This window comes from Lithobates pipiens, unplaced genomic scaffold (genome assembly GCF_037356315.1).
Source record: "Lithobates pipiens isolate NorthernLeopardFrog02 unplaced genomic scaffold, aLitPip1_a1.2 Scaffold_19, whole genome shotgun sequence".
NCBI classification, from domain to species: Eukaryota; Metazoa; Chordata; class Amphibia; order Anura; family Ranidae; genus Lithobates; species Lithobates pipiens.
Genome location: NW_027507764.1, coordinates 520191862 through 520215552, shown reverse-complemented (window position 1 = coordinate 520215552; position 23691 = coordinate 520191862). Strand labels below are relative to the sequence as shown.

At 48.0% G+C, this 23691-nt stretch overlaps 11 pseudogenes; all 11 read left to right on the top strand.

Moving 5' to 3' along the window:
* The first annotated feature begins 3923 nt into the window (after window positions 1–3923).
* Window positions 3924–4042, top strand: LOC143999256 (5S ribosomal RNA; annotated as a pseudogene).
* A 5218-nt stretch (window positions 4043–9260) lies between these two features.
* On the top strand, window positions 9261–9379 carry LOC143998743 (5S ribosomal RNA; annotated as a pseudogene).
* A 671-nt stretch (window positions 9380–10050) lies between these two features.
* Window positions 10051–10169, top strand: LOC143998635 (5S ribosomal RNA; annotated as a pseudogene).
* Window positions 10170–10268: 99 nt separating this feature from the next.
* On the top strand, window positions 10269–10387 carry LOC143999249 (5S ribosomal RNA; annotated as a pseudogene).
* A 160-nt stretch (window positions 10388–10547) lies between these two features.
* Window positions 10548–10666, top strand: LOC143998606 (5S ribosomal RNA; annotated as a pseudogene).
* A 968-nt stretch (window positions 10667–11634) lies between these two features.
* LOC143999457 (5S ribosomal RNA) lies at window positions 11635–11753 on the top strand (annotated as a pseudogene).
* Window positions 11754–11854: 101 nt separating this feature from the next.
* LOC143998493 (5S ribosomal RNA) lies at window positions 11855–11973 on the top strand (annotated as a pseudogene).
* Window positions 11974–12293: 320 nt separating this feature from the next.
* LOC143998969 (5S ribosomal RNA) lies at window positions 12294–12412 on the top strand (annotated as a pseudogene).
* Window positions 12413–12512: 100 nt separating this feature from the next.
* LOC143999320 (5S ribosomal RNA) lies at window positions 12513–12631 on the top strand (annotated as a pseudogene).
* A 9387-nt stretch (window positions 12632–22018) lies between these two features.
* On the top strand, window positions 22019–22137 carry LOC143998519 (5S ribosomal RNA; annotated as a pseudogene).
* Window positions 22138–23330: 1193 nt separating this feature from the next.
* LOC143999147 (5S ribosomal RNA) lies at window positions 23331–23449 on the top strand (annotated as a pseudogene).
* Window positions 23450–23691: the final 242 nt, after the last annotated feature.

Below are 23691 nucleotides of genomic sequence, written 5' to 3'. Positions count from 1 at the left end.
AATACCTAGCCTATGTTCTGAATACACTAGCCCGTCTTCTGTCTTCTGTATGCCCTCTCTGTATAAACTAGCATCTCTCTATAACCCAAACTGTCCTCTGTAAACACTTGTCTCTCTTTATAGCCTTTCTAGCCTTTCTTCTGTACACACTAGCTTCTCTGTATACACTAAACAGGCTTCTATATAAAATAGCTTCACTGTATGCACTAGCCTCTCTGTATAATCTAGCCTCTCTTTATACCCTAGATAGTGTTCTGCATACACTAGCCTCTCCGTAGAAGCCAGCCTTTATTCTGTATTCACTAGCCTTTCTTCTGTATGCTGTAGTCTTCTATATATACTAGCTTCTTTGTACACCCTTGCATCTCTGTAAACCCTGTGTAAACTAGCCAGTCTTATGTATACACTCGCCGACTGTATACACCAGACTCTCTGAATACACTAAACCCTCTGTATACTACATCCTGTCTTCTGTATACACTAGACTGTAAAAATTAGCTAGAATACACCAGCCTGTCTTCTGTACCCACTAGACTCTCTGTATAAACTACCCAGTCTTCTGTATACACTATCAGCTTTGATGTATACCCAAGCCTATCTTCTGTATATGCACTGTCCTTTCTGTATACACTCGACTCTCTCTTTACACTAATCTCTCTATATACACTAACATCTTTGTATATACTAGCCTCTCTTTAAACTAGCCTCTCTGTGTACCCCAGCCTCACTGTTTACTCTAGCATCTCTGTATACTCAAGCCTATCTGCATGCACGAGTCTGTATTCTGTATTCACTAGCCTTTCTTCTGTATGCTGTAGTCTTCTTTATATACCAGCTTCTCTGTACACCCTTGCATCTCCACTGTGTAAACTAGCCAGTCTTATTTATACACTCGCCGACTGTATACACTAGACTCTCTGAATACCTAGCCTATGTTCTGAATACACTAGCCCGTCTTCTGTCTTCTGTATGCCCTCTCTGTATAAACTAGCATCTCTCTATACCCCAAACTGTCCTCTGTAAACACTTGTCTCTCTTTATAGCCTTTCTAGCCTTTCTTCTGTACACACTAGTTTCTCTGTATACACTAAACAGGCTTCTATATAAAATAGCTTCACTGTATGCACTAGCCTCTCTGTATAATCTAGCCTCTCTTTATACCCTAGATAGTGTTCTGCATACACTAGCCTCTCCGTAGAAGCCAGCCTTTATTCTGTATTCACTAGCCTTTCTTCTGTATGCTGTAGTCTTCTATGTATACTAGCTTCTCTGTACACCCTTGCATCTCTGTAAACCCTGTGTAAACTAGCCAGTCTTATGTATACACTCGCCGACTGTATACACCAGACTCTCTGAATACACTAAACCCTCTGTATTCTACATCCTGTCTTCTGTATACACTAGACTGTAAAAATTAGCTAGAATACACCAGCCTGTCTTCTGTACCCACTAGACTCTCTGTATAAACTACCCAGTCTTCTGTATACACTATCAGCTTTGATGTATACCCAAGCCTATCTTCTGTATATGCACTGTCCTTTCTGTATACACTCGACTCTCTCTTTACACTAATCTCTCTATATACACTAACATCTTTGTATATACTAGCCTCTCTTTAAACTAGCCTCTCTGTGTACCCCAGCCTCACTGTTTACTCTAGCATCTCTGTATACTCAAGCCTATCTTCATGCACGAGTCTGTATTCTGTATTCACTAGCGTTTCTTCTGTATGCTGTAGTCTTCTTTATATACCAGCTTCTCTGTACACCCTTGCATCTCTGTAAACACTGTGTAAACTAGCCAGTCTTATTTATACACTTGCCGACTGTATACACTAGACTGTCTGAATACCTAGCCTATGTTCTGAATACACTAGCCCGTCTTCTGTCTTCTGTATGCCCTCTCTGTATAAACTAGCATCTCTCTATACCCCAAACTGTCCTCTGTAAACACTTGTCTCTCGTTATAGCCTGTCTAGCCTTTGTTCTGTACACACTAGCTTCTCTGTATACACTAAGCAGGCTTCTATATAAAATAGCTTCACTGTATGCACTAGCCTCTCTGTATAATCTAGCCTCTCTTTATACCCTAGATAGTGTTCTGCATACACCTCTCCATAGAAGCCAGCCTTTATTCTGTATTCACTAGCCTTTCTTCTGTATGCTGTAGTCTTCTATATATACTAGCTTCTCTGTACACCCTGGCATCTCTATACGCCAGACTCTCTGAATACACTAAACCCTCTGTATACCACAGCCTGTGTTCTGTATACACTAGACTGTAAAAACTAGCTAGAATACACCAGCCTGTCTTCTGTACCCACTAGATTCTCTGTATACACTACCCAGTCTTCTGTATACACTATCAGCTTTGATGTATACCCAAGCCTGTCTTCTGTATACACTAGTCTCTCTATATGCACTGTCCTATCTGTATACACTCGACTCTCTCTATACACTAACATCTTTGTATATACTAGCCTCTCTTTAAACAAGCCTCTCTGTGTACCCCAGCCTCACTGTTTACTCTAGTATCTCTGTATACTCAAGCCTATCTGCATACACGAGTCTGTATTCTGTATACACTAGCCTCTCTTTAAACTAGCCTCTCTGTATACCCCAGAATAACTGTATACTCTAGCCTCTCTGTATACACTATCATTTCTGTATACATCACCCTATCTGTATTCACTAGCCTCTCTGTATACCGCAGCCTGCCTCTCTATATACACTCGCTTTCTTCTGAATATAATAGTCTCAGTCTCTCTCTATAACCAAGCCTGTTTTCTGTACACATTAGCATGTGTCCTGTATACACTAGCCTGTCTTCTTTATTCTCTAGCTTACCTTCTATATACACTGCCATTTATGAGGTAAACAAAGATTCTAGTGTACATAAACGACAGGCTAGAGTATAAAGAGAGGATAGGTTATACAGAAGAAAGCCTAGTTTATACAGAACACAGGCTAGTACCCTGAGCCTGGGTGAGAGAGGATGAGGAGCATTAGGAGGGCTTGGTCTTTCACATCCGACAAAGTGTTCGGCATGATGTGGCTCAACACGTCCAGCTGCCGAAAATAAGGACAAGCGTGGGAGGCACACAACACCCACTGTAACAGAGCTAGGTTCCTGCATTACAGAAACAGAACACCAGCAATAAGGGGTATCTTCAGCTGTATACTGTGCAGGAGGCACACAACACCCACTCTAACTTCTGCACTGCAGATGCCTGTATTGCAAAAATTGAACACCAGTAATAAAGGGTAGCTTCAGGTGTGTACTGTGCAGGAGGCACATAACACCCACTGTAACAGTGCTAGGTTCCCAAGCAGTAAAGACACTGTCCCTGCCTATCGTCCTCTATCCCTGACCGCCGAAACACACTATACAAGGCGGCCTCGCTGGCGGCCTTATATAGTGTGGGGTGTGTACTAAACCCCCTTGAGATATAATTGGCCACAGGAATACTGCCTGTGGTCAATTGTGGCTCTCCTCTCAGAGGATGTTACATCTGTTCTTATTATATAGAACTTATTATGCTCCTCGTAAACTTTTTCAATTTGGCCGAACGGCCGCACGCAAGTTGCCCCCGGTGCGGGAACATGGTGGGAGACATGATGCACATGTTTTGGAGATGCCCGAAGTTGATCTGCTACTGGACGGAGGTGACAGGAACCATTGATCGGGTGTTTGGAACCTCCACCAGGATGGAGGCGAAGTATTGTCTCCTGGGATTAGTTGATTGAGTTGGAAACCCGGGAAGCAGCCAGATGGCAGTTCTGAGATGCCTATTTCAGGCAAGGAAACTGATTGCCCAACCCTGCTTAGCCTCCAATGTTGGCAATGACTTGTTTTTTTTAGCTTGTTTCCCAAGATCACCATGTTGGCGTTTGTCAAGATGGTTGAGAGTGCCCAAAGAGATCGCCTATGGCCCCATCACCTTGAAAGTGCCCGATCGTGTCTGATCTCGGAGGTTAAGCATTGTCGGGCCTGATTAGTAACTGGATGGAAGACCGACTGGGAATACCAGGTGCCGTATGCTTATTTCTTGATCATACATCACGGGACACAGGATCAGTATTTAATGGGTTATATAGGCACCTCTGGTGATTGGACACTGGTTAACCCCCAATTAAGGAGAATTCCTTCCCTATATAACCCCTCCCATATGGGAGGCACCTCATTTTTTCCTTCGCCAGTGGTGGTTGGTCACGTAAAACATGTGCTATGAAGAAAGTTCTGTGCAGGTCCCTGCAGGGGCCTAAGGGCTACAACAAACCGGATCCATATCTCGGGCCGATATTTTGACTCCCAAGATGATATGGTACCCGGGACTCGTCATCTGAAGAAACGAGGTTTTGCCTGTAAGTCCTCTCCTATTGGAAGACTGGGCTCTGGGAAAACCAGACTTACTGTACTATTTACATAGTGGCACGAAAGTTTCTGGCAGAGTCTTTTACAAGGTCCAGGTAGGAGGTTCTTCTGAGAAGGAACCCCAAAAAAAACCTGAAGGTTGGCACAACTCTGCCCGCCGTGATGGGTGAAGGCTGGAATCTGTCTGTTTTCAGCAATTCCTGCGGCAAGGACAGGTAAGGGAAGTTAATCCTGTATAAATTATATTATGGATTTCTTCATTGAGTAGTTGTATGTCTTACCTGGTTTTCACAACTAGGGGGAGTAAGAGCAGCCTGATGCATACTTACATGCCTTTCAGATACACACGCTCAGTGAAGCCTGGTTCTCCCAGATGACTCATGTCTCCACTGCAATCTCTGCCACAATGAAGGTAATACAGGGGTCCCACGTAGTCTGGGGGTCCCAGACAGCTCCGATGGCAATTCCCTTCCCCCTGGATACCGGCAGTCCTCGTGCATGCGTGCCAAGCACGCTCCCGTGCTAATGGAGGAGGCGGGAGTGTGTTTGCGAGCCGCGTCGTTCGGTGTGCACGGCGCTGTACTGCGCAGGCGCCAGGCGGCAGTTTTACAGCCCAGAGCGTCAGGGGGCTGTAAGTGGAGACACAGGAGCTGTGGGCAGTAAGCATCCCAAGGGATTCGATCCAGGCAAACCTAAGACACCTACTCAGCATCAGGTTGTGCAGTTTAAGCATATAAATTTATTGTGAGACTTTAAGCACAACAGTGATTGCACTTTGTACTAGTACCTCTGCTTTGTAGCTTAGGACTAAGTCTCCTCGTAAGAGGGTCTCAGGGGGAGATAACAAGGACACTGGTAAGTCACCGCCTAGGTCTAGGGGTTCTAAAAATGCCTGTAGGTTACCATCCCCCCCCTGCAAGACTGAAGTCAGCCTCACAGTGCCCCTGTCAGGATTTGCAGCCTCTCCTAATATTTCAGCCCCGGTATACATCACTGAGGACTCCCTTAGGGCTACATTGGAGGGTTTTGAAGGGAGAATCATGAATTTTATTTCAGCTTCCCTGAAAGATAGCAGGAAAAGGGGTAGATCCCCTCCCTCTGCTGAGATTCCTCTTTCAGATGACACTTCTGACAATGAGGAGAGATCCCTATCTTGGGACAGGGATCTTGAGCAGTTGGATGAATCAGAGGAAGAGGAGAGTGTCCCCTCCTCCCTGGCACTTAGAAAACAGGTGCAGTATTATACTGAATTGGTGCGTACCACATTCAGAATGCCTGCTGCTGAGATCGCTACATCCTCTGTTTCTTCCCTGGGAGTCAGGAAAATCCCACAACCTGCCTTTTCCTTTCCAATTAATCCCTTAATGGATAAATTGTTGTATGAGGATTGGGGACATCCCGATAAACTGTTTGCTCCTCCTAAAAGGTTTTCTATGCTTTATCCTCTGGAGGAAAGTTTCACCAAGAAATGGGGGGTCCCATCTGTCGATGCGGCTGTTTCTTGCGTGAATAGAAACCTGACCTGTCCTTTGGATAATGCTCAGGTATTTAAAGATTCAACTGATAAGAAGCTGGAAACATTATTAAAAGCCTCCTTTTCCATGACTGGCACTGTAGTGAAACTTACAGTCGCAGATGTGGGGTTGTGTCAGTTCCTCAAGGAACAGGTTAAGCAGATGCTTGGCCTCCTTTCCAATGAGGAAGTGGAGAATTATGCAGAAATACCTCAAATTCTGTGTTTCATGATTGATGCGATTTTGGATTCTGTCCAACAAGCATCTCGTTTGTCTCTCCTGTTGGTACACATGCGAAGGGCCCTATGGCTAAAGAATTGGGCAGCTGAGCTATCATGCAGAGAGTTTATGGCATCAATAGACATCAAGGATGCATATCTCCATGTGCCAATTTTACCCGCACACCAAAAGAATCTAAGGTTTGCGGTAGAGCGGCGCCATTTTCAATTTGTGGCCTTGCCGTTTAGGCTAGCTACGGCCCCTCGAGTCTTCACAAAGATTCTGGACCCTCTCTTGGCAAACCTAAGAGCTCAGGGTATAGCCGTCATGGCTTATCTAGACGATTTGCTTCTCATAGAGAAAACAGTAGCGCTCCTGAACCACAGTGTTACCAGAACGCTAGAACAGCTGGAACGCCTAGGTTGGATTATAAACCTAGAAAAGTCGTCCCTACAGCCTGCTACCAGGTTGGAATACCTGGGTATGGTTATCGACACTGCTCAGGGCAAGGTGTTTCTACCAAGGCCAAAAGCCTTGGCCATTGGGGATCTGGTGTGCCTAATTCTGGGCAGAAGATCTTCCCCCATTCGGTTGTGCATGAGACTCTTAGGGAAAATGGTCGCCTCCTTCGAGGCCGCTCCATTCGCCCAGTTCCACTCAAGGCCTCTGCAAAGATTCATCCTTGCGGCTTGGAACAGGAAGCCCCAGTCCTTGGATCTTCCTATGCGTCTATCCCCAGGGACACGCAAGAGTCTCGTCTAACGAGTCTAAGAGTCTCGTTACAAACCGAGAATTTGCTGAAAGGCAAAACTTTTCTTCCTCTTCCATGGAAGATTATTATGACAAATGGCAGCCTGACAGGCTGGGGAGCAGTGTTGGAGGAGACGTGCTCGCAGTGGAAATGGTCTGTGATCGAGAAGCTATTGCCCATAAATGTCTTGGAGATCCGGGCAGTTTATATGGCTCTCATAAACTGGTCTTTCAGACTACGGGGTCTCCCTGTTCGGGTTCAGTCCGACAATGCCACAGCAGTGGCCTATATCAATCACCAGGGTGGTACCAGGAGTCTGGTTGCGCAAAAAGAGGTGAATCGCATACTTGTCTGGACAGAAAGGCATGGAACATGCCTTTCTGCAGTCTTCATTCCAGGAGTGGAAAATTGGCAGGCAGATTTTCTGCGCCGCCAGCAGTTGTGCCTAGGAGAATGGGCTCTGCACCCCGACGTGTTTTGGAACATATGTCGCAGGTGGGGTACTCCAGACATAGATCTGTTTGCGTCCAGGTTCAACAGAAAACTGGACAAATTCGTGTCAAGGACAAGAGATACACTCGCTCAGGGGTCGAATGCTCTGACAGTTCCCTGGGATCAGTACAATTTGATTCATGCCTTCCCCCCGTGCCCGCTTCTGTCGCGGTTCCTTGGAAGAGTCTAGAGGGAAACAAAGTCACTTCTTTTGGTAGCCCCGGCTTGGCCCAGGCGACCGTGGTACGCAGAGATCATGAAGTTGGCAGTAGGCAGGCCGTAGATCCTCCCTCTCCGGCCAGATCTGCTCTCACAGGGTCCAATTTACCATCCTGCTTTACACAGTCTGAATTTGACGGTTTTGCTGCAGAGACCCACATTCTGAGAGACCGTGGGCTTTCGGGGCCAGTCCTTTCTACTCTGGTCAATGCCAGAAAGCCGGCCTCCAGGCTTATTTACTACAAAATCTGGAGGGCATATGTTTCCTGTTGTGAACTCAGGGAATGTCATCCTAGAAAGTATGTCATTAGCAGGATCTTGGCTTTCCTCCAGTCAGGCCTAGAAATGAATTTGGCCGTAAGCACTATCAAGGTGCATATTTCGGCCTTGTCAGTGTTTTTTCAGAAACCACTTGCATCACATTCCCTGCTGCGGGCTTTCATCCAGGGGGCTATGCGGATAAGGCCGCCAGTCAAACCTCCGGTATGCCCATGGGATCTGAATTTGGTTCTCTCAGCTTTGCAGGGGCAACCTTTTGAACCTTTGCATCAGGCTTCGTTAGTTCTTTTGACTAAAAAATTGGTTTTCTTGGTAGCCATATCCATGGCTAGAAGAGTGTCAGAAATAGCAGCTCTCTCCAGTAAAGAACCGTATCTAATTATTCATAAGGACCTGGTGGTAATGCGTCCCAACAGGTCCTTTCTGCCTAAGGTGGTTTCAGGATTCCATTTGAATCAAGATGTAAGCCTACCATCCTTTTTTCCGGACCCACAGTCCGCAGAAGAAGAATCTTTGCACACTTTGGATGTGGTAAGGGCAATCAGTATCTATCTTCAGGCAACTGCTCAGATAAGGAAAACTGGTTGCTTATTTATTTTGCTGAAAGGCCCTAGGAAGGGCCAGGCGGCATCAAAATCCACTCTCTCAAGGTGGATTAGACAGATTATTTCTCAGGCCTATAGTGTTAAAGGGAAGATCCCTCCTTTTCAAGTGAGAGCGCACTCAACTAGGGCTGTAAGTGCTTCTTGGGCAGTGCATCACCAGGCCTCCCTGGCTCAGATCTGTAAGGCTGCAACTTGGTCATCAGTCCACACATTCACCAGATTCTATCAGGTGGATGTCAGAGGGCAAGAGGATATCGCCTTTGGGCGCAGTGTACTGCAGGCTGCAGTTTAGGTCCTCCGGTCCTTGGCGGTCTATATATTATGATCTGTGTCTCCCTCCCCTCAATCTGAGCATTGCTTTGGGTCATCCCACTATGTAATGAAGCTCCTGTGTCCCGTGATGTATGATCAAGAAAATAGGATTTTTATATACAGCTTACCTGTAAAATCCTTTTCTTGAGAGTACATCACGGGACACAGGGCTCCCACCCCTCTTGGGTTTTACGTGGTTTCCTATTGCTTTGCTACAAAACTGAGGTGCCCCCCATATGGGAGGGGTTATATAGGGGAGGAATTGTCCTTAATTTGGGGTTAACCAGTGTCCAATCACCAGAGGTGCCTATATAACCCACTATGTAATGGAGCTCCTGTGTCCCGTGATGTACTATCAAGAAAAGGATTTTACAGGTAAGCTGTATATAAAAATCCTATTTTTTATGTTGTTGGCGTTGACCTGTTTTTTTTCGCTTGTTTCCCAAGATGACCATCTTGGCGTTTGTCAAGAGGGTGAGAGTGCCCAAAGAAAGTGCCTACGGCCAAATCACCCTGAAAGTGCCCGATGTTGTCTGATCTCGGAGGCTAAGCATTGTCGGGCCTGATTAGTAACTGGATGGGAGACCGACTGGGAATACCAGGTGCCGTAGGCTTCCTTTTATGCTGTTGGCGTTGACATGTTTTTTTTTTCCGCTTGTTTCCCAAGGTGACCATCTTGGTATTTGTCAACTTACGGCCACATCACCCTGAAAGCGCCCGATCTCATCTGATCTCAGAGGCTAAGCAGGGTCCGGTCTGGATAGTACCTAATTACAGGTGCCGTAGGAATGTTTTTATATTGTTGGCTTTGACCTGTTTTTTTTCCGCTTGTTTCCCAAGGTGACCATTTTAGCATCTGTCAAGAGTTTTGAGTATGTCCCGAAGCGTTCGCCTAAGGCCACATCACCCTGAAAGTGCCCGATCTCAGAGGCTAAGCAGGGTCAAGGTCAGACGGGAGACCGCCAGGGTCTATGCTGTTGGCGTTGACCTGTTTTTTTTTCACTTTTTTCCCAAGATGACCATCTTGGCATTTGTCAAGAGGGTTGAGAGTGTCTGAATAGAACACCTATGGCCACATCACCCTGAAAGCGCACAATCTCATCTGATCTCAGAGGCCTAGCAGTGTACGGCCTGGTTAATACCAGGATAGGAGAACGTCTGGGAATAACAGGTGCCGTAGGCTTCTTTTTATGTTATTGGCCTTGACCTGTTTTTTTTTTTCACTTGTTTCCCAAGGTGACCATCTTGGCATTTGTCAAGAGGGTTGAGAGTGCCCGAAGAGATCACCTACGGCCCCATCACCCTGAAAGCGCCCAATCTCGTCTGATCTCGGAGGCTAAACAGTGTCAGGCCTGGTTAGTACCTGGATGGGAGACCGCCTGAGAATACCAGGTGCCATAGGCTTCTTTTTATGTTGTTGGCTTTGACCTGTTTTTTTCGCTTGTTTCTGAAGGCGACCATCTTGGCGTTTGTCAAGAGTGTTGGGCGTGTCTTGAAGAGAATGCTTACGGCCATATCACCCTGAAAGCACCCGATCTCATCTGATTTCAGAGACTAAGCAGTGTCAGGCCTGGTAAGTACCTGGATGGGAGACTGCCTGGGAAGACCAGGTGCCATAGAAGGATCTGGCCTGGTTAGTGTCTTGATTGGGAGATCGCCTGGGAATACCGGATGCCGTAGGCTTCGTTTTATGTTTTTGGCTTTGACCTGTTTTTTTTAGCTTGTTTCCCAAGGTGAGCATCTTGGCCTTTGTCAAGAGGCTTCAGAGTGCTCAAAGAGAGTGCCTACGGCCAAATCACCCTGAGAGAGCCCAATCTCATCTGATCTTGGAGGCTAAGCAGCGATGGGCCTGGTTAGTACCTGGACGGGAGACAGCCTGGGAATACAAGGTGCCGTAGGCTTCTCATTATGTTGTCGGCGTTGACCTGTTTTTTTTCCCTTTTTTCCCAAGGTGACCATCTTGCCATTTGTCAAGAGGGTTGAGAGTGCACAAAGAAATTGCCTACGGGCACAACACCCTGAAAGCACCCAATCTCGTCTGGTCTCAGAGGCTAAGCAGGGTTGGGCCTGGTTTGTACCTGGATGGGAGACCGCCTGGGTTTTCCAGATGCCGCAGGCTTCTTTTTATGTTGTTGGTGTTGACCTGTTTTTTTTCGCTTGTTTCCCAAAGTGATTATCTTGGCATTTGTCAAGAGGGTAGAGAGTGCTTAAAGAGATCGCTTAGAGCAGCATCACCCTGAAAGAGCATCACCCTGAAAGCACCCTATCTCTTCTGATCTCGGAGGCTAAGAAGGGTTGGGCCTAGTTAGTACTTGAATGGGAGATGGCCTTGGAATACCAGGTGCCATATTCTTCTTTTCATGTTGTTGGCGTTGACCTGTTTTTTTTTTGCTTGTTTCCCAGGGTGACTATCTTGGCATTTTTCAAGAGGGATGAGAGTGCTCAAAGAGATTGCCTATGGGCACATCACCCTGAAAGCACCCAATCTCCTCTGATCTCAGAGGCTAGAAAGGGTCGTGCCTTGTTAATACCTGGATGGGAGACCGCCTGGGAATACTAGGTGCTGTAGGCTTCTTTTTATGTTGTTGGCGTTGACTTGATTTTTTGTTTGCTTCCCAAGGTGACCATCTTGGCGTTTGTCAAGAGGGTTGAGCGTGCCTGAAAAAAATCTACTATAGCTGCATCACAATGAAAGAGCCCAATCTCATTTGATCTCAGAGGCTAAGCAGGGTTGGGACCTGGTTAGTACCTGGATGGGAGACCGCCTGGGATTTCTCAATGCCATAGGCTTTTTTTTTAAGTTGTTGCTTGATTCCCAAGGTGACCATCTTGGCGTTTGTCAAAAGTGTTGAAAGTGCCTGAAGGGATTGCCTACGGGCACATCACCCTGAAAGCACCCGATCTCATTTGATGTTGGAGGCTAAGAAGAGTCGGGCCTTGTTAGTACGTGGATGGGAGACCGCCTGGGAATACCAGGTGTCGAAGGCTTCTTTTTATGTTGTTGGCGTTGACCTGTTTTTTTTTTAGCTTGTTTCCCAAGGTCACCATCTTGGTGTTTGTCAAGAGGGTTGAGAGTGCTTGAAGAGATTGCCTATGGCCACATCACTCTGAAAGCACCCAATCTTGTCTGATCTTGGAGGCTAAGAAGAGTCAGGCCTGGTTAGTACCTGGATGGGAGACCACCTGGGAATACCAGTTATTGTAGGCTTCTTTTATGTTGTTGGCATTGATTTGTTTGTTTTTTTCCGCTTGTTTCCCAAGGTGACCATCTTGGCATTTGTCAAGAGGGTTGAGAGTGCCCAAAGAGATCGCTTACAGCAGCATCACCCTGAAAAAGCCCTATCTCTTCTCATCTCTGAGGCTAAGAAGCGTTGGGCCTAGTTAGTACCTGGATGGGAGATGGCGTTGGAATACCAGGTGCCGTATTCTTCTTTTTATGTTGTTGACATTGACCTGTCTTTTTTCGCTTGTATCTCAAGGTGACTATCTTGACATTTGTCAAGAGGGTTGAGAGTGCCCAAAGAGATTGCATATGGGCACATAACCCTGAAAGCGCCCGATCTCCTCTGATCTCAGAGGCTAAACAGGGTTGGGCCTTGCTAGTACCTGGATTGGAGACAACCTGGGAATACTAGGTGCTGTAGGCTTCTTTTTATGTTGTTGGCATTGACTTGTTTTTGGTTTGTTTGTTTACCAAGGTGACCATCTTGGTGTTTGTCAAGAGGGTTGAGAGTGCCTGAAGAGCTTGCCTATGGCCACATAACCCTGAAAGCACCAGATCTCGTCTGATCTCAGAGACTAAACAGGGTCGGGCCTTGTTAATACCTGGATGAGAGACCACCTGGGAATACTAGGTGCTGTAGACTAATCCATCCAGAGGGGGGGTGGGGCCGTCATTCCCAATTTTCCACTTTTTCCAAAAGAGAGAGTGGGTGGAGGGGGTGAGAGATAGGGGAAGGCAGAAAAGGAAGAGAAGGGGTGAAAGATCAGGAAAGGAGAAGAGGGGACGAGACACAATGGCAGCCACTGTCCAAGGGGCCAGTCAAGGAAAGCTCAGAGCACTAAGGTGATAGCAGGCGACATCCTTCCAGCGAGAATATAAAGGTATTCCAGATGTCCCAGGTTTGTTTAAAAAATTCTTGTTTACCTTGTGATGTGAGGATCAAGTCCTCCATTTTTTTTAATGTCCTCTATTTTCCTAAGCCAGTGAGTAATGAAAGGGGGGGAACATTTTTTCCAATTGAGAGGGATGCAGGATTTCGCCGCATTTATCACATGTCGTAAAATTGATTTTTTTGTACTTCTTAATGGGAATCTGTGAATGGTGCAAGAGAAAGAATGCAGCCTCTTCCGGGATGGAGAAGTCTGTGAATTTTTGTGTTATGCATCGGATCTCTGTCCAGAAGTCCACCAAGCTGGGGCAGGACCAAAAAATGTGGAGCAACGTGCCCTCTTCTTCTCCAAACCTCCAGCATATGTTCGAGGAAGAGGGGAAACATTTATGCAGCTTTGATGGTGTCAAATACCACCTGGTGAGAAGTTTAAAATTTGTACACTGTGTGGTCATTGTTGTGGATGTTTTACTTTTTTCTGATAAAAAAAAAAAGATATGGGGGGTCCCATCTGTCGATGCGGCTGTTTCTTGCGTGAATAGAAACCTGACCTGTCCTTTGGATAATGCTCAGGTATTTAAAGATCCAACTGATAAGAAGCTGGAAACATTATTAAAAGCCTCCTTTCCGGGGGGCGTGGCCTGAGCTGCAATGGAGTTGGACGTCTGCAGTAGGAGCTCCGCTCGTCCACACTCCTGCAACCTCCATCCTGCAACATCCTGCCTTGGTACTGTGCCTGGACGTCCCTGCCTTCTCCCCCGCAATACTCCTGGAGCCATCCGCCCGTTCGGGCGCTGCGCGGAGCCGTTCTGGTAGGATTTCCCCGTTCGGGGACGGCCTGTAGGAAGGTCCGTGGCTTCGACCTAGGCGCCGGAGCGGCGGCCATCTTGCTACACCCGGCGGCGGCTCTCCGGCCTCCCCAGCCCCCTAGGCTACTCCAGAGCTGCCCCGCAGCACTCCCGGCTGCCGGATCGCCCTCGGCCGCGGGTGTGGGACCTATTTTTCGGACGGAGACCGGTGGGACAGTCCGCGGCTTCGGCCTGGTCCCTCTGCCGGCGGCCATCTTGCTACACCCGAGGCGGCCTCTACATTTATGACTGCCTGCAAACTTGCATCTCTCTGCTGTGGCCACCGATTGCTTTCTACCACCTGTGAAGTGCCCCTTTATCTTCCTGCGACTGGTGGGACAGCCTGTGGGACCGGCCTGGGCCTAGGAGCAGTGGCCATCTTGCTATACCCGCTGAGGTACTGTGCCCAGTGATCTGTAACCCCCTGACCGTCCTGTCCCCGGTTTATTCCCGCTGCAGCCGCTGATCCTTTTGAACACAGTCCATAACCTTAATTGCGGCACTGTACAGCTGTTGTGAGCGGGGAATTTAAGAGGTTGGCCTAATACACAGCGGCCATATTGGAACACCTCGGACCACTTCTGGACCATGTCCCCTCCTAAAAAGTCAGCCGAGGCCGCTGACAAGCTTGCCAGGTACCGCCGCCATGAGGAGGAGCACCGGGCCAGGGATGGCGCCAGAGCTCCCTCTGACGCAGACCACTCTGCGTCAGCCACTAACCAAGTCTTCGATGCCATCGCCCTGTGCCAGAGCACGCTCACCTCCAAAATTGAGGAGGTTAAAATTGATGTGTCCCTCATCCGGCATGACCTCTCCACCCTCCGGGACCGCGTGGCGGAGACAGAGACCCGCATCAGTAGAGCTGAGGACATCATACATCCCCTGCAACACACCACTGACGAGGTACGCCGCCAGTTGCAACAGCTTAGCGCAAAACAGGACGACATGGAGAACCGCCTTCGAAAGTGCAATCTCTGCTTTATTGGCCTCCCTGAGTCGGCTGAGGGCAGCGACCCGGCGGGTTTCCTTGAAAATCTCCTGACCTCCACCTTCGGCAGAGAGGCATTTTCAGTGATGTTCGCGGTGGAGAGGGCCCATCGCATTCCTGCTCGTCCTCCTCCCCAGGGAGCCCCACCGCGCACCTTGATAGCGAAATTTCTTAATTTCCGGGACCGCGACAAAATCCTCCGCCTGACCAGAGAAAGGGGTAATATCCCTCATACCAATACGCATGTGGCAGTATTTCCAGACTTCTCCAGTGAGGTACAGCGGCAGCGCTCCAGGTTTCAGGATGTTAAACTACGCCTTCGTGTTCTACACCTCAAATACGCAATGTTGTATCCTGCGAAGCTTCGCGTGGAACACGAGGGCCGAACCCTCTTTTTTGAAGATCCTGCACTGGCGTCCACCTGGATTGACCAGAGGGAACACCGAGACTGAACATGCTACCCTACCTGGGCGCCCATGACTTTTTGATTAAGCCGTTGATGGGCCCATTACAACTGACGGCCCTTTGCGGAACCTGGGGGCTAACCCGGAAATTCCTTTAACGCTAGTTCCGGCTCTTACAGCATGCTTATCGACTCCGGGCGACCTTGCCGGCATGCGCTCCCTGCCTCCTTTATACCTGCAGAGCGCCTGGGGAAGACCGTAGGCTACGCGACATCCACACCTTTTCTACTATACTTTAAGCAATCATCCCTATGGCGGGCGGAGCTACCCCCTGCTCAGCCATGATGGTGTTACACCTTTTTGGCTCCTACTCCCCAAGCACCCTTCAGAGAAGACGTCAGACTACGTGCCTCTAAACATTGAACCCCTGTATACCCTGATCAAGAACAAGACACAAACCTGGGCCAGACTACCTCTAGGTGTTATGGGACACATCAGTCTGGTCAAAATGATACTTCTACCTAAGATACTTTATTTGGTGTGGCATGCACCCCTATACATACCACAAAAGTTTTTCAAAACAATCGAATGAATTCTTAATTCATTTGTATGGGGTCACAGCAGACACAAATTGTCTTGGAAAATTCTGAAGAATCCAACGATATTGGGAGGGGCTGCTCTTCCAGATTTCCAGGATTACTATCTTGCCTCCCAATTGTCCCACTTTTATCATTTTGACAAGAGCGAGCTACCAAGATACCAGACACTACTTTGCCAACGTCCGGGCGACCCGGCCCATACCCCACTTCAGTCGGTCCTTCGGGCCCCATTGTCAGGACATTCCCCCCATCACAAAGTAGACATGCTCACACATCACTGGAGGATCTGGCGGACGGCCCTGAAAAAAATCGGGACCCCGCAGGTCCATTCCTATACACCTCTCTGGTTCAACACTCATTTGCCCGAACTGTTGTCCGTTCCAGACCCCGCGGTCTGGATACGTTATGGGATCCTATACGTGCACCAAACTATGACTAACGCTGGGCTCAAATCATTTCAAACATTAAAGGAAGAATTCTCACTCCCTAACCATGTCCTTTTCAGGTACTTACAGCTCCGACATGCTTTATAGACTCAATTCGCCGGCTCCAACCCAACCCTGACAGTCCCTCCTATAGTTGATATAATTAAAGGTGATGAGCCAACCAGGTTGATTTCCGCCCTCTACTCCACCATCCGTCTCCCAGGCACCGTGACATTGGCATATGCTGCTAAGACCCGATGGGAGGTGGATTTTGGAATAATTGAGGATGAGGAGTGGGATGAAGTCTTGGGGGATGTGAAGAGAGTTTCCCCCAAGCTGTCGGACCGCCTTACGCAGTTGTACATCATTCATAGGACATACTTGACTCCCCAGAGGATAGCACGGTTTAAACCAATGTATAATCCGGGATGCCGCTTATGCGACCACACCCCAGGCGCCTTCTATCACCTCATATGGTCCTGTCCGGTTATCCAAACATACTGGATACAGGTGATTCGCTTTCTCCATGATCGGATGGGCTCTCCTGCTAGCCTTGACCCGAAGATGTGCCTGCTTGGTCTGTTGCCGGAGTTAGACGCTGACAAACCTCTTCGCACCTTTTTACATGAAACGCTGTTCCTGGCGAGAAAAGGGATTGCTCGTGGCTGGATGCAGGCCCTCCCCCCCACGGTCCAGTGCTGGAAGAAGGAGATCAATGATATCCTTCCATATAAGAAATTGATTTATGCACATAGAGGATGTCCACTTAAATATGAGCAGATCTGGGGTAGATGGTTGGAAGATGGGGAGACATGTACCTGATTTGCTGCTATATTGCTCCCTTACCCCCCTCCCCCCTCTGCCTCTCCCTTTCTGTGTATCTTCCACCCATTGGGCCTCCTCTTATTATTTTCCTCTCCTCCTCCTTCCCCCCCCCTTTTCAGTTACTTTTGTATTAATTTTCTCTTTTTCTTTTTCTCTGCTTGCTCCCCCTACCCCGGCTGATACACAATGGCTCTATAATGACTTTGCCAATGATGAGTGTTTATTTTTCTACAGCACAGATAATCTACTGTACTCATATAGGCAATACTGCCTTGGCCATGTTGGCCTATGTTACCCTCTGTACCGATGGCATGTTTGCTATGTCTGCTTTTTACCCTGTTTTCTGCTCCTTTCAATAAAGTTTGTTTTTCAATAAAAAAAAAAAAAGCCTCCTTTTCCATGACTGGCGCTGTAGTGCAACCTACAGTCGCAGCTGTGGGGTTGTGTCAGTTCCTCAACGAACAGGTTAAGCAGATGCTTGGCCTCCTTCCCAGTGAGGAAGTGGAGAATTATGCAGAAATACCTCAAATTCTGTGTTTCATGATTGATGCGATTTTGGATTCTGTCCAACAAGCATCTCGTTTGTCTCTCCTGTTGGTACACATGCGAAGGGCCCTATGGCTAAAGAATTGGGCAGCTGAGCTATCATGCAAGAAGCATTTGATTGGGTTCCTGTTTAAAGGGGAATGTTTGTTTGGAAAAGAATTAGACAAATTCGTCCAAAAAATTTCAGGGGGTAAATCTACTCTCCTTCCAGTCAAAAGGAGCAAACGTCCATCATTTAGGCGTTCTCTTTCTCCCAGAGCATCAAGCTCTAAGCAGTGGCGACGGCCTTCTCAACCCCCCTCTCCAAGAAAGGCTCAAGGCCGGGCCCAGGGGCAGAAGAAATCCTGGGGGCGAAAGCCTGCCAAGCAGAGCCCGAAAGCTTCCTTGTGAAGGGGCGCCCCCGCTCGGCCAAGTGGGGGGAAGGCTCCTGCAGTTTGCAGAAGCCTGGCAGGAAGAGATCCGGGACGAGTGGGTGGTCTCTTCGGTATCTCTGGGCTACAAGCTGGAGTTTCAGGAGATTCCACCTTCTCGCTTTCTAAGGTCAAGGATCCCCAGGGACCCAGTAAAGCAAAGACCGCTATTTCTGGCCTTAGATCACTACTATCCCAGAGGGTGATAGTAGAAGTGGACCCAAAAGAACAGGGTTCAGGGTTTTACTCGAATCTCTTCACCGTTCCAAAGCCAAATGGAAGTGTCAGATCTATCCTGGATCTGAAGGATCTGAACCAGTTTTTACGCATCCGGTCCTTCCGAATACAGTCAATTTGCACTGTGGTCTCCTCCCTGCAAGGGGGAGAGTTTATGGCATCAATAGACATCAAGGATGCATATCTCCATGTGCCAATTTTTCCCGCACACCAAAAGTATCTAAGGTTCGCGGTAGAGCGGCGCCATTTTCAATTTGTGGCCTTGCCGTTCGGGCTAGCTACGGCCCCTCGAGTCTTCACAAAGATTCTGGACCCTCTCTTGGCAAACCTAAGAGCTCAGGGTATATCCGTCATGGCTTATCTAGACTATTTGCTTCTCATAGAGAAAACAGTAGCGCTCCTGAACCACCGTGTTACCAGAACGCTAGAACACCTGGAACGCCTAGGTTGGATTATAAACCTAGAAAAGTCGTCCCTACAGCCTGCTACCAGGTTGGAATACCTGGGTATGGTTATCGACACTGCTCAGGGCAAGGTGTTTCTACCAAGGCCAAAAGCCTTGGCCATTGGGGATCTGGTGCGCCTAATTCTGGGCAGAAGATCTTCCCCCATTCGGTTGTGCATGAGACTGTTATGCCCCGTACACACGACCGGACTTTTCAACATCCAAAGTCTGACGGAATGATTCCGGCAGACTATTCCATCGTGTGTGGGCTGCAACGGACTTTTGATTCGCAAAAGTCTGACAGACTTTAGAAATGGAACATGCTTCAAATTCTTCCGACAGAACTCTGCTGGACCCAGTTCCTACCGAGAAATTCGCTAGTGTGTATGCTATTTCGACGGACTAAAACCGACGCTAGTGCAGCTATTGGCTACTGGCTATGAACTTCCTTATTCGAGTCGAGTCGTACGTCATCACGTTCGAATCCATCGGAGTTTGGTGTGATTGTGTGTGGCCAAGTCCGCTCATTCGGAAAGTCAGTCAGAACTCTGCCGGAACTCCGTCAGAACTCCTTCGAAAGTCTGTCGGACATAAGTCTGGTCGTGTGTACGCGGCTTTAGGGAAAATGGTCGCCTCCTTCAAAACCGTTCCATTCGCCCAACTGCAAAGATGCATCCTTGCCGCTTGGAACAGGAAGCCCCAGTCCTTGGATCTTCCTATGCGTCTATCCCCAGGGACACGCAAGAGCCTCGTCTGGTGGTTACAAACCGAGAATTTGCTGAAAGGCAAAACTTTTCTTCCTCTTCCATGGAAGATTATTATGACAAATGGCAGCCTGACAGGCTGGGGAGCAGTGTTGGAGGAGACATGCTCGCAGTGGAAATGGTCTGCGATCGAGAAGCTATTGCCCATAAATGTCTTGGAGATCCGGGCAGTTTATATGGCTCTCATAAACTGGTCTTTCAGACTACGGGGTCTCCCTGTTCGGGTTCAGTCCGACAATGCCACAGCAGTGGCCAATATCAATCACCAGGGCAGTACCAGGAGTCTGGTTGCGCAAAAAGAGGTGAATCGCATACTTGTCTGGGCAGAAAGGCATGTTTCATGCCTTTCTGCAGTCTTCATTCCAGGAGTGGAAAATTGGCAAGCAGATTTTCTGTGCTGCCAGCAGTTGTGCCCAGGAGAATGGGCTCTGCACCCCGACGTGTTTTGGAACATATGTCGCAGGTGGGGTACTCCAGACGTAGATCTGTTTGCGTCCAGGTTCAACAGAAAACTGGACAAATTTGTGTCAAGGACAAGAGATACACTCGCTCAGGGGTCGGATACTCTGACAGTTCCCTGGGATCAGTACAATTTGATTCATGCCTTCCCCCCGTGCCCGCTTCTGTCGCGGTTCCTGGGAAGAGTCAAGAGGGAAACAAAGTCTCTTCTTTTGGTAGCCCTGGCTTGGCCCAGGCGACCGTGGTATGCAGAGATCATGAAGTTGGCAGTAGGCAGGCCGTGGATCCTCCCTCTCCGGCCAGATCTGCTCTCACAGGGTCCAATTTACCATCCTGCTTTACACAGTCTGAATTTGACGGTTTGGCTGCTGAGACCCACATTCTGAGAAACCGTGGGCTTTCGGGGCCAGTCCTTTCTACTCTGGTCAATGCCAGAAAGCCAGCCTCCAGGCTTATTTACTACAAAATCTGGAGGGCATATGTTTCCTGTTGTGAACTCAGGGAATGTCATCCTAGAAAGTATGTCATTAGCAGGATCTTGGCCTTCCTCCAGTCAGGCCTATAAATTAATTTGGCCGTAAGCACTATCAAGGTGCATATTTCGGCCTTGTCAGTGTTTTTTCAGAAACCACTTGCATCGCATTCCCTGGTGCGGGCTTTCATCCGGGGGGCTATGCGGATAAGGCCGCCAGTCAAACCTCCGGTATGTCCATGGGATCTGAATTTGGTTCTCTTAGCTTTGCAGGGGCAACCTTTTGAACCTTTGCATCAGGCTTCGTTAGTTCTTTTGACTAAAAAATTGGTTTTCTTGGTAGCCATATCCACGGCTAGAAGAGTGTCAGAACTAGCAGCTCTCTCCAGTAAAGAACCATATCTAATTATTCATAAGGACCTGGTGGTAATGCGTCCCAACAGTTCCTTTCTGCCTAAGGTGGTTTCAGGATTCCATTTGAATCAAGATGTAAGCCTACCATCCTTTTTTCCGGACCCACAGTCCGCAGAAGAAGAATCTTTGCACACTTTGGATGTGGTAAGGGCAATCGGTATCTATCTTCAGGAAACTGCTCAGATAAGGAAAACTGATTGCTTATTTATTTTGCCGGAAGGCCCTAGGAAGGGTCAGGTGGCATCAAAATTCACTCTCTCAAGGTGGATTAGACAGATTATTTCTCAGGCCTATAGTGTTAAAGGGAAGATCCCTCCTTTTCAAGTGAAAGCGCACTCAACTAGGGCTGTAAGTGCTTCTTGGGCAGTGCATCACCAGGCCTCCCTGGCTCAGATCTGTAAGGCTGCAACTTGGTCATCAGTCCACACATTCACCAGATTATATCAGGTGGATGTCAGAGAGCAAGAGGATATCGCCTTTGGGCGCAGTGTACTGCAGGCTGCAGTTTAGGTCCTCCGGTCCTTGGCGGTCTATATATTATGATCTGTGTCTCCCTCCCCTCAATCTGAGCATTGCTTTGGGTCATCCCACTATGTAATGAAGCTCCTGTGTCCCGTGATGTATGATCAAGAAAATAGGATTTTTATATACAGCTTACCTGTAAAATCCTTTTCTTGAGAGTACATCACGGGACACAGGGCTCCCACCCCTCTTGGGTTTTACGTGGTTTCCTATTGCTTTGCTACAAAACTGAGGTGCCCCCCATATGGGAGGGGTTATATAGGGGAGGAATTCTCCTTAATTTGGGGTTAACCAGTGTCCAATCACCAGATGTGCCTATATAACCCACTATGTAATGAAGCTCCTGTGTCCCGTGATGTACTCTCAAGAAAAGGATTTTACAGGTAAGCTGTATATAAAAATCCTATTTTTTATGTTGTTGGCTTTGACCTTTTTTTTTCGCTTGTTTCTCAAGGCGACCATCTTGGCGTTTGTCAAGAGGGTTGGGCGTGTCTCGAAGAGAACGCTTACAGCCACATCACCCTGAAAGCACCCGATCTCGTCTGATTTCAGAGGCTAAGCAGTGTCAGGCCTGGTTAGTACCTGGATGGGAGACTGCCTGGGAAGACCAGGTGCCATAGAAGGATCTGGCCTGGTTAGTGTCTTGATTGAGAGATCGCCTTGGAATACCGGATGCCGTAGGCTTCTTTTTATGTTGTTGGCTTTGACCTGTTTTTTTTAGCTTGTTTCCCAAGGTGAGCATCTTGGCCTTTGTCAAGAGGCTTCAGAGTGCCCAAAGAGAGTGCCTACAGCCAAATCACCCTGAGAGAGCCCAATCTCATCTGATCTCGGAGGCTAAGCAGCGATGGGCCTGGTTAGTACCTGGATGGGAGACAGCCTGGGAATACCAGGTGCCGTAGGCTTCTCATTATGTTGTCGGCGTTGACCTGTTTTTTTTTCCCTTTTATCCCAAGGTGACCATCTTGCCATTTGTCAAGAGGGTTGAGAGTGCACAAAGAAATTGCCTATGGGCACAACACCCTGAAAGCACCCAATCTCATCTTGTCTCAGAGGCTAAGCAGGGTTGGGCCTGATTTGTACCTGGATGGGAGACCACCTGGGTTTTCCAGATGCCGCAGGCTTCTTTTTATGTTGTTGGTGTTGACCTGTTTTTTTTTCGCTTGTTTCCCAAAGTGATCATCTTGGCATTTGTCAAGAGGGTTGAGAGTGCCTAAAGAGATCGCTTACAGCAGCATCACCCTGAAAGCACCCTATCTCTTCTGATCTTGGAGGCTAAGAAGGGTTGGGCCTAGTTAGTACTTGAATGGGAGACGGCCTTGGAATACCAGGTGCCATATTCTTCATTTCATGTTGTTGGCGTTGACCTGTTTTTTTTCGCTTGTTTCCCAGAGTGACTATCTTGGCATTTTTCAAGAGGGATGAGAGTGCCCAAAGAGATTGCCTATGGGCACATCACCCTGAAAGCACCCAATCTCCTCTGATCTCAGAGGCTAGAAAGGGTCGCGCTTGGTAATACCTGGATGGGAGACCGCCTGGGAATACTAGGTGCTGTAGGCTTCTTTTTATGTTGTTGGCGTTGACTTGATTTTTTGTTTGCTTCCCAAGGTGACCATCTTGGCGTTTGTCAAGAGGGTTGAGCGTGCCTGAAAAAATCTACTATGGCCGCATCACCCTGAAAGAGCCCAATCTCATTTGATCTCAGAGGCTAAGCAGGGTTGGGACCTGGTTAGTATCTGGATGGGAGACTGCCTGGGATTTCTCAATGGCATAGGCTTTTTTTTTTAAGTTGTTGGCATTGACTTAGTTTTTTTTTGCTTGTTTCCCAAGGTGACCATCTTGGCGTTTGTCAAGCGGGTTGAAAGTGCCTGAAGGGATTGCCTACAGGCACATCACCCTGAAAGCACCTGATCTCGTTTAATGTTGGAGGCTAAGAAGAGTCGGGCCTTGTTAGTACGTGGATGGGAGACCGCCTGGGATTACCAGGTGTCGTAGGCTTCTTTTTATGTTGTTGGCGTTGACCTGTTTTTTTTTAGCTTGTTTCCCAAGGTCACCATCTTGGTGTTTGTCAAGAGGGTTGAGAGTGCCTGAAGAGATTGCCTATGGCCACATCACTCTGAAAGCACCCAATCTTGTCTGATCTTGGAGGCTAAGAAGAGTCAGGCCTGGTTAGTACCTGGATGGGAGACCACCTGGGAATACCAGTTATTGTAATCTTCTTTTTATGTTGTTGGCGTTGATTCGTTTTTTTTTCCGCTTGTTTCCCAAGGTGACCATCTTGGCATTTGTCAAGAGGGTTGAGAGTGCCCAAAGAGATCGCTTACAACAGCATCACCCTGAAAGAGCCCTATCTCTTCTCATCTCTGAGGCTAAGAAGGGTTGGGCCTAGTTAGTACCTGTATGGGAGATGGCGTTGGAATACCAGGTGCCGTATTCTTCTTTTTATGTTGTTGACATTG